This window comes from Haemaphysalis longicornis, unplaced genomic scaffold, assembly GCF_048455015.1.
Source record: "Haemaphysalis longicornis isolate Haplotype H1 unplaced genomic scaffold, Haemaphysalis longicornis Haplotype H1 scaffold_10, whole genome shotgun sequence".
NCBI classification, from domain to species: domain Eukaryota; kingdom Metazoa; phylum Arthropoda; class Arachnida; order Ixodida; family Ixodidae; genus Haemaphysalis; species Haemaphysalis longicornis.
Window position 1 is genome coordinate 115,968,998 of NW_027526204.1, and position 9,993 is coordinate 115,978,990.

Consider the following 9,993-nt stretch of genomic DNA (forward strand, 5'->3'; position numbering starts at 1 on the left):
CTACGGATTAATTTAGACCCCCAGGGGATATGTGACGTGTGTGCTGCGAAATTCGGCACACGGGTGTTTTTAAAGCGAAGCTTTAATGCTCTCACTGATGGCGTACGTGACGCTAAAACGGGTGAAGTGAAATAATAAATTAAAGCCGTTTCACTCAACGTGAAAGTTGACGGAAGTGCAGAGCAGTGGTTCGCCATAATGGGCTGTAGCGCCGCTATCTTCTCACTGCTACCACCCAGTGCAATTCAAATTTCCCGCCTCCGCAGTGCTCATGCGCCCCATGCCTGAAACAGCGCTATAGTCCTGTGCTTTTTGTGCTTGCTCCATCCGCCCGTGCTGGCGTTGCAGTGCCACTTTTTGTTTGCTTACTACCGCAAAAACTAACCCAACGAGCGTTCCTAACTAAATGAAAGCGGGTGCTGCCGGTTAGTTACATAAATTTTGCGTCAACGGTACCTGCAGTTTTTTTTTTTTTTCGAACGGTTTCGGGGTTTCGTACGGTTATGACTATTTAAATCGCTTGGTTTTTTAAGCCTCTGTGGGACGCTCTACGACGGAACGCCGGGCTCTACTTGGATCCGTTATCTCGCTTCGCCAACTGATTCCGACAGTCGCTTGACATCGAGCGTTACATCGAGCTACGGCGAAAAGGCGAGCCCCTAAAGTGCTCTGCACTTAAAAATTATGCTTATGCACCCATCCGTCTTACGGCGACAATGGTTGAACACGGAGCTTTCTCGTGATGGATCAACTTTCTTTAAATGGGGCCCATCTTTCGTCTCACTGCAACAAATGCACGGCGTGTGAGCCGATGTTTTGCCAGGCCAAGATTCCATGCAGAAGCCGGGACCAAACAGCCCGTGAACTCTCGGAGGCCTATCGCATAAAGAAAAAAAAATTACGCCCACCTCCCGTCGCGGGAACCCTGGTGTGATGCGACGCTGAGGGGTTTCAAGCGCAAGCGGAGAGCAACCGTCGACCGAAAGGCCGCCGGACAGCGGCACACCGGTCATATGCGCAGCGCACCCGAAGGAGGGGAGACCGCGGAGAGAGAGAGTGCCGCGGATATATACGACGCAACACAATCCAACACAACCCACTTTAATCCAATCCAATCCAAATCCAATCCAATCCAAGTCAAGCCAAGCTAAGCTAATCCAATCGAATCCAATCCAATGCTCTCGCGAGAGAGTGTTCGCTATCGAAGAGGAGAGGGGGAGAGTGGCTGCGGACAACAACGGACGCACGCAGACAACAACGGACGCACGCAGGAAGGACAGGGCCGCCAACAAGAGATGCTCTGAGTGTCGCATCTAAAAGAGGCGATTTTTGTTAGCGATACGTCTATATCTCTGTATGCCTGCGAAATGAATTGGTTTGACAGCGCCCTCTCGTAGCCTCCTAAAGTGGTTAGTGAAGTTGTGCGCACAGCTCATCTGCGCATCTTCCTTGTTTCTTTTCATATATGTACATCGTTGCACGTCATGGCAATAAAACCAGACGTTAGTTAGCGCATATACTGCCCTCTTTCTTCGGTTCGTCCATTTTTAGCGCTAAAACCATGTTGCTTATGTAAGGATTCTGTGCCGCCGTTGTGCTAAAAGGTGGGCCTCGTTCCCGTTTGCTTCACAACTACACGTAAACGAATTGGTGAGAAGACATTTTACCACAGATATGTAACTAGCCTTGCGTCAATGTACAAAGGAAGGAAGAAAGGATAAGACAGTATAGAAAAGGCAGGGAGGACCACCAAAGAAGAGTCCGGCTGGCTACCGTACACATGGGGTCTGGGTAAGGAGGGTTTTAAAAAGAAAGAAAGGGTATGTAAAATGTGGACTGGAGACTGAGGATCCAGGACAGAACAAGTAAAGCTACCTACAGAGACAATGTTAAAGGGACTCATGTATCTCTATAATACGGAATACATCCAGTACCTGTAAAGTCGGCTGCACTACTATACACAGGTGCATTGCGGTCGCATCATGTATCGCGTTTTTCTTCCATTCTTCCTTATCGATTCTGAAGGTACCAATCATCCACAGCTGCACTGTTACAGCGATTAAATGTTTCAAAGGCGCTACGTCTTCTGCCGTTAGCGGCACCTTTTGCTCGGGTGCTCACCAGGATTATTCCTTCGCATTCAGACTGCTGGCGGGAAATTCAAGTTACTCAACAGTGCAATGGTCGTCTAATTTTCTTTCCTGATTTCGACGCTGCGATATTGCGATGGTCGAGGCGTTACTTCTCTCTGCAGACAGAGTTAAGAGTATCGCGCCTCGCCGTTTCCCACCACAGCTAACCTGCAGTGGTCAGCGCTAACGTGAATGCCTCGGGATCGTTTATTAGGGCCAGGTACGATGAAAAACAGGTATGGTGAAAAAAAAACACGGAAACGGCTCCCTTGCATGCTGTGAAGCAAGGGGCACACACAATTAGCGAAAATAAAACGTTGCAGCATTCACTAATTTCTATGATCCCTGAAAACACCCTCACTAAAAGCGAACTTCCTATATCGCTATAGGTGTTCATAAGTCGAAAAGTGAGACCTCACGCCAATTATTTTGTGTGTGTGCGTGTGTATTTGGTTCATTTGTACGTGTTTCCTGGCGATTTCGTCAATAAAGATTAGTTGAAGTCAGCGCCCGTCCGACCCCTCGTCTTTTGCACTTGTCTTTTGCGCTGTGCATTCTAGTCGAATATCAATCCCCAACAAACCCAAGCTTCCGCTCAGTGTATCCTAAAAATCGCTTTTTTAACCAACAGGTTTTGAGCGACTTTTTACGACTATAGTCTATCTTGGGCTACCTAAACGCGCAAATTCCGGTCTGTCTTTGTGTCTGCCTGTCACTCGGTTCGGTGACCCTGCCAAAAGCTGAAAGAAGGCTTGATCAAGAGGTATATACCGTGTTTGCGCGAGCCTAACGCGCATCGTTTTTGCCAGAAGTAGCCTTGAGATTTGAGCGCGTGTTACAACGGGGCTCAAAACCGACGTCGGCTTCAAAGACGCCAACATGGACACGAACGCCTCCCAAAATCCAACTCAATCCAGTCCGAAACAATCCGTCAACATCACGTGAGTAAATATTTGTGCACCTATTCCTCAATGGGCCCACGTTAGCCAGCAGCTGCACATATTTCTGCTGTTGCAATGAGTCCCTCGTTTCGCTCATTATTACTCCTAAGAGGCACCACTATGAATTGTTCATCAAGCACAATGTAAGTTATTTGTTGACAGCGAGGAGAACCGAACTGCATCATGCACACCGGGCGTCCCGAAGACATGAGTATGCGACTGACATGAACAGAGCAGAACCACATTTTCATTCAAAGTATCACCGGACTTCAGCACGGATGTTTGCAGCAACATTAATATTTCCGCGTAGAATTCGTGAACTAGCATAGAATGAACCAACGGCCCGTCGTGCCTAAATTTTTAAGGACAAGGCATTTTAAATCGCAAACATTAATAAATATTGCTGGCTTCAGTTTTAATGCCAGCAGGAGCTGGATAAGCATGTTCACGAAGCACAAGAAATTTCGGCTCCCGAAGTTGCGTTCATCAAATAAGACGCTTTCTGCCAGGTGCGAGGTGTCATGTCTTTCACACCTGCGCGGTACAATCGGCGTAAAATTGTCTTCGAAATTTCCTACGTAAACTTACCCGCACGTTATAATCGGGGACGGGTTAGAATCATGCAAATACGGTATACGCAGTATTCTTCAAGTTTATTGAAACTGCTGGCACGGATCAAACATGTCCACACTATTCGGCATTAAGGAAACCTCGGCCATATCAGAGGCAAAATACATGAATATAACCGAGTGTGCCATCCTCCTTTTAATTAATAATGCACATTTAATTGGTTTTTAAGGTACCAAATGCCACAACTATGCGTTAGAAAACGTCGAGGAGGAGGAGACAAAAGGAAATATTAAAACAGAACATGCCGGCTCGAGCTGTTCCAAACGCAAGAGAAACAAAAGGCCCAAGAAATTCACGCCGGCAGTGCGGTCGCAGGAAATTTGAATTGAATTGAGCCAACCTCCACCCCATTCATCATGAGGGGAGTGAGTTTAGAGTGAAAGAGCGAGGTAGTAGGAGGAGAGGGAATAAAACCACCCTTGGGACAACACACTTCTGACTCACACAACAGACACATTGAAGTTACCTTAGCTATGCTACGGATAGGCCATACACATGTGACACACTCGCACCTGCTCACTGGATCTCCAAGACCCCTGTGTGGCAGATGTGGGGAGGGCCTATCCGTGATACACATCGTCATTCAATGCAAGGCACTCGACATTACATGACGCAAACATTTCAGAGAACTCTACAGACAACATATTCCATTACATCCGTCATACTTTTTAGGAGACGATGCCATGTTTTCTGTTCAGCGCACCTGTAAGTTTCTATCAGAAGTTCACTTCTTATAGCTCATCTCATACCACACATATTTTTACCCCTGGTCCTATACATTAGCCATCTTATTTATCTTTTAACCACTCTCGGTCTTCATCCTGGCCCTGTACACCAGCCGTGCTCATAGTCTTCAAATGATTTTATTCGTGTTCCTTCAAACCAATTTTAGTTGTCACCTATTCATCGAAACACTTTCTTGGCGCCCTTGGCCGTAGTTGGCCTTGCGTCATTAACATTCAAACATCATCATCATCACCATCATCAGGAGCAGGAGGAGGGAGAGGGTGCTACGTGGCAGGGGCTCCAGAAGATTATCGTCTCCGATGGCAAGCAAGCAGACACGCGCCAATTTTGTAAATGGAAACTTATAACCCCTACTCAAAACCTGAAAGCGGATCGTTCCTCGCAGCGTCACTCTGACTTTGAAGCTCAGCCAAGGTCAAGCCAGCGTCTCTTCGCGCGGTTCCGCAGTGAAAGCGGCTAATCTCTCGTTCTTTGTAAGGGGAGGGGTGCGGAAAGGGGGATGGGGGAAACAGTTCTATCTGAAAACGACACAAGGAGGCATTGGCGTATCCAAATTCAATGCGCGTTCACGCCGACAGCGCCGACTGCGCCGAGCAGCGTCTGTGCGTTGTGTTGTGGTGCAAGTAAAGTAGAATTAGTAGTACGAAACTTTAATGAGCCATCAAGTAGGAGTGGTTCCCTAGTCCGGGAATCCAAGTGATGACCGGGCGACCGACGCCCTAGATACCAGAAGTTGCTGGACGTCCAGGTGGTCGCTGGTAATCAGGTTCTTTCACAGCTCAGGAAGGGGGAGGGGGAAGGAAAGGGTGGGAGGTCGGGGTTATGCGCACAATCGAGTAAATTGTGGGCTAGTGTGCCAGGCTCAGATAAAAAAGTCAATGGGCAGGGGGGGGGCCGGGTTCATTAAGTCGGAAACATATGGTGTAGGCGAATTAGATGGACGAAGGAATCCGTTTGGATGTAACGCGCGTTCACTTCGCGCTCTCGGCGCGACAACCTAGCTTTTTCTCAACTACCTTGGTTTAACCGCGTTAAACCAAGGCAAATTTATACGTAAATTCCGTGTCACCTCTATCCCACGTGCTAAAGAGCTTCGCTGGTTATCCACCTTCCCACAGTGAAATGGCTCATGACATTTTTTAACGCCAGAGCTGATAACTTTTGATTCCCCCGTCGAGCGTTACCAGAAAACTCAGCTCAGCCTAGCGCACGTGACCGTGCGCCTCGTGAGGAGCTCCCGGCGTCGTCCAGGCTTGCGCGTGGGCTTGCCCCACGTAAAGATCTCGCAAAAAAAAAAGATAAAAACTACCGAGTGCACGTGAGCGCGCGCCTGGCGTCGGCCAGCTCGACCTTCGAGAACACTCTCTCCAGCGTTCGTGGAGTGATCTCTAGCATGCTGTTCTCCTCGACAGTTCACGTGCGTTCGCGCCTGAAGGGGGGAGCACAATCGCCGAGTTCTCGAAGCCGGTTGCCGCGGGTTCTAGCTCGAGCTAACGCGGTCCACTTTGGGAGAGATGGTGCAAGCCTGCGGACAAAATGATCCGGGCCTGCCAGTCGTGAACTTTCAGCGGAAAGTTCGGGAATCCATGAGAGGTGGAACAGCCGGATCTCCGATGAAGGGAGAGGGGCCGGCAGCTCATGATGTTTCTCCAGCCTTGCACCACTATACTCCGGTACAAGCTAAAGGAGCCATGAAGACAAAATACAAGTTGGGTTTATTAGAAAGACTGCTTAGTCCTGATAACAATGATACCAATATCATCGCAATCTTCGAACAAATAACGGAGATATTGAAGAACACGTGTGAAGCAGTCGCGACCCCCTGGCCAATTTCCCGAAACTTTTCTATGACGTCACGGAACCTTGTTTGTGCGATTGACGGCCGCCTAACTGACCTGTCGCGACGACACATGACTGGACGTCTGTAATGGGGCCTCTAGTTTCATTTGACCGCATCACTTGAATGCTAACGCGCAGTTAACGCACTGAAAATTATGTTTTCCTGTTGGCCCGTATGACGTCATTCTTGCTCATAACACGTCACTGTGGCGCAAAATTTGAAAGTTTTTAAATACTTCTTGCTTTTTTTTCGTTAAAAAACATATTTTGTGTTTGTAATGGAGCTGAGTGAGATACTGAATTCTAGTTCTTTCAAATTAAACAAAGTTGTATTTTTGCGCTGTGCCTCATCAACGCAGCGGGATGTTACTCCGCGCGGCGCGAGTAGTGCGTTACTGGGAATAACACGAGCCGTTTCCGTGATTTCTCGAACTTAATACGCTGATAAACTACTGCAGCGACGAAAAACAAACTACGTGAGAAAAGGCAGACGATATCACGCCTTCATAGAATCTAATTTCACAACGCACGCGCTTGTTGACATCCGGGTCCGTCGCTTAGGCGGAGTGATACCGTACATCAGCTATTGCCGTTCTTAACTTATTCCCGAGTATACTGCAAGCTGCGTCATCTTTTTCTCACCGCCCACTTCTCCGTCCTTACAAGTACAAACTTCTCGTTTTTTGTTGTTTTCGAACACCGATTGCAGGTTCCGGTAACTGCGTGTATACGGTGAGCTCATCCTACTCGTTGCGCGGTCATCGCAGGAAGGCTAACGAGACCTCCTATCACGTAGAAGAGACAGAGGTTGTTAGCACCGCTATCGTTTGCGGAACTAGAAAGCTTAGCACACGCGTAGAAAACCAGAAGAGCGGGACGTGCGCGGGGAGCCGCTGCAGCGGAAACGAAGCGGCCGTGCCGGCAGGGCGTGCGACGGCGTTGTTTGTGGTCGTCGATAGCATCGGTCAACAGCCGAAACTGCAGCGCGCCGCTGACAGGCCGCAGCGCAAACAGGCGTGCTGTCCGCTCAACGGGCAACACAGGTGGCACGCCGTGCGGCAAATGCGTGCTAGGCGACACGCCGAAGCTAATAATCTGGTGCGACAGACAAAACCGAACCAAGTTATAACTACATACCAACTGCCTGCTAGTTACAAAGCGGAATGACATTCGCCTTGGTTTTTTGTGAGAACCGTCACTGTGTAAAACTATCTTCGTTCATAGCTTCGTACTTGAAATACCTTACGACACGTTGTGGACGGAGAAAGCAACCATGGTAACTGTGATGGTACAACTCCCCTCACGTCATAGCCCGTGAGTTAATCCGCTCAGTTATACCCGTAATACCGAAAACTATATATAATTGAGTATGATTGATTGGTTATGGGGTTTAATGCGCCGACGCCACTCAGGGGATGAGGCGTGCCGTAGTGGACGGCTCGGGAGTAATTTTTACCACCCGGGGATCTTTAACATGTATCCCCCCATATATATATATATATATATATATATATATATATATATATATATATATATATATATATATATATATATATATATATATATATATATATATATATAAGACCGAAATAAGAATTGGCAGTCAAGAAGACCTCGGAAAGCAAAGGGGAGGATGTAGTAGCTCAAGATAAATAATTTGGAAAATAAGAAAGTGGAGAAAAAATGCCCGCCAGGTGGGATCCGAACCCACGACCTCCACTTTCTGATTTTCCAAATTCTTTATCTTGAGCTACTACATCCTCCCCTTTGCTTTCCGAGGTCTTCTTGACTGCCAATTCTTATTTCTGTCTTATTTTCAACGAGCCCCTCATTTCCTATTCTGATTCGCTACACACACATATATATATATATATATATATATATATATATATATATATATATATATATATATATATATATATATATATGTATATATATATATATAGTAAGGAAATGAGGGGCTCGTTGAGGAAATACAGAAAGATAGGTCAGCAGTCTACAACGCCAAAGGAGGCATGGGGGTGTGGTTGGGCTCTTTTCTTTTTCGCTACGGTTAATGAAGTAACCATTTCTTTTTAAATATACAGAAGAAAGAAAGAAAGAAAAACACGCGCCCAGAGTGGGGACCGAACCCACGCCTTTCGATTACATGTTGAATGCCTTACCAATTCGGCTATCTGGGCGACTGTGTTCTCCTTCACTTTCTGGGCTATTTATATTTACTAGAAGTGTATCTGACGCTTGAGGGTGGTAGCCAGCGCCACTCTGACTACACGGGGAGAAGGGGACCTTCTTTTCAACCCGCGGGGCGTGACTCAAACGTCTACAGCCTGTCATGAGCGGGTAACTGGCGGGAAGCCCTCTTATGCTACCTAGGCATCAAGGCTGCCAGAACCGAGACCCTCGCTAGGCTTTCACAGAATAATATAGTAAGGAAATGAGGGGCTACCCTCAAGCGTCAGATACACTTCTAGTAAATATAAATAGCCCAGAAAGTGAAGGAGAACACAGTCGCCCAGATAGCCGAATCGGTAAGGCATTCGACATGTAATCGAAAGGCGTGGGTTCGGTCCCCACTCTGGGCGCGTGTTTTTCTTTCTTTCTTTCTTCTGTATATTTAAAAAAAATGGTTACTTCATTAACCGTAGTGAAAAAGAAAAGAGCCCAACCACACCCCTATGCCTCCTTTGGCATTGTAGACTGCTGACCTATCTTTCTGTATATATATATATATATATATATATATATATATATAGCGAATCAGAAAATGGGAAATGAGGGGCTCCGTGAAATAAGACAGAAAATAAGGGTTGGCAGTCAAGAAACCATCGGAAAGCAAAGGGGAGGTTGTGGTGGGTCATAGAAAGAGATGAAGAATTTTTTTAGTCGAAAAGAAAGTGGTGAAAAAATGCCCGCCGGGTGGGATCCGAACCCACGACCTCCAGAATACCGGTCTGGTGCGATAACCACTACGCTACCGGCGGGGCTGATTCCCCAGCACTTTCTCGGGTATTTATGTTAAGGTATTTTTGTTTCCTGCACTTGGGGGTGGTAGCCAGTGCCACTCGGAATACTCGGGGTGAAGGGGACCTTCTTTTTAACCCCCGGGCCGTGACTCGAGTGTCTACGACATGTCGAGAGTGGTCGACCAGCGTTGAACCCTCTTAAGCTCCCTTTGGCACCAAGACTGCCAGAACAGAGGCCCTCGCTAAGCATGTAGCGAATCAGAAAATGGGAAATGAGGGGCTCCGTGAAATAAGACAGAAAATAAGGGTTGGCAGTCAAGAAAACCTCGGAAAGCAAAGGGGAGGTTGTGGTGGGTCATAGAAAGAGATGAAGAATTTTTTTAGTCGAAAAGAAAGTGGTGAAAAAATGCCCGCCGGGTGGGATCCGAACCCACGACCTCCAGAATACCGGTCTGGTGCGATAACCACTACGCTACCGGCGGGGCTGATTCCCCAGCACTTTCTCGGGTATTTATGTTAAGGTATTTTTGTTTCCTGCACTTGGGGGTGGTAGCCAGTGCCACTCGGACTACTCGGGGTGAAGGGGACCTTCTTTTTAACCCCCGGGCCGTGACTCGAGTGTCTACGACATGTCGAGAGTGGTCGACCAGCGTTGAACCCTCTTAAGCTCCCTTTGGCACCAAGACTGCCAGAACAGAGGCCCTCGCTAAGCATGTAGCGAATCAGAAAATGGGAAAT

The 9,993-nt window shown here is 47.5% G+C and overlaps 2 non-coding genes across 2 annotated transcripts; both read right to left on the reverse strand.

The window, feature by feature from the left end:
* Positions 1-9,200: 9,200 nt before the first annotated feature.
* Positions 9,201-9,273, reverse strand: Trnat-ggu (transfer RNA threonine (anticodon GGU)). The gene has a single exon. It is a non-coding gene; the product is annotated as a tRNA-Thr (tRNA).
* A 391-nt stretch (positions 9,274-9,664) lies between these two features.
* On the reverse strand, positions 9,665-9,737 carry Trnat-ggu (transfer RNA threonine (anticodon GGU)). Its single transcript has one exon. It is a non-coding gene; the product is annotated as a tRNA-Thr (tRNA).
* Between the last annotated feature and the right edge of the window lie 256 nt (positions 9,738-9,993).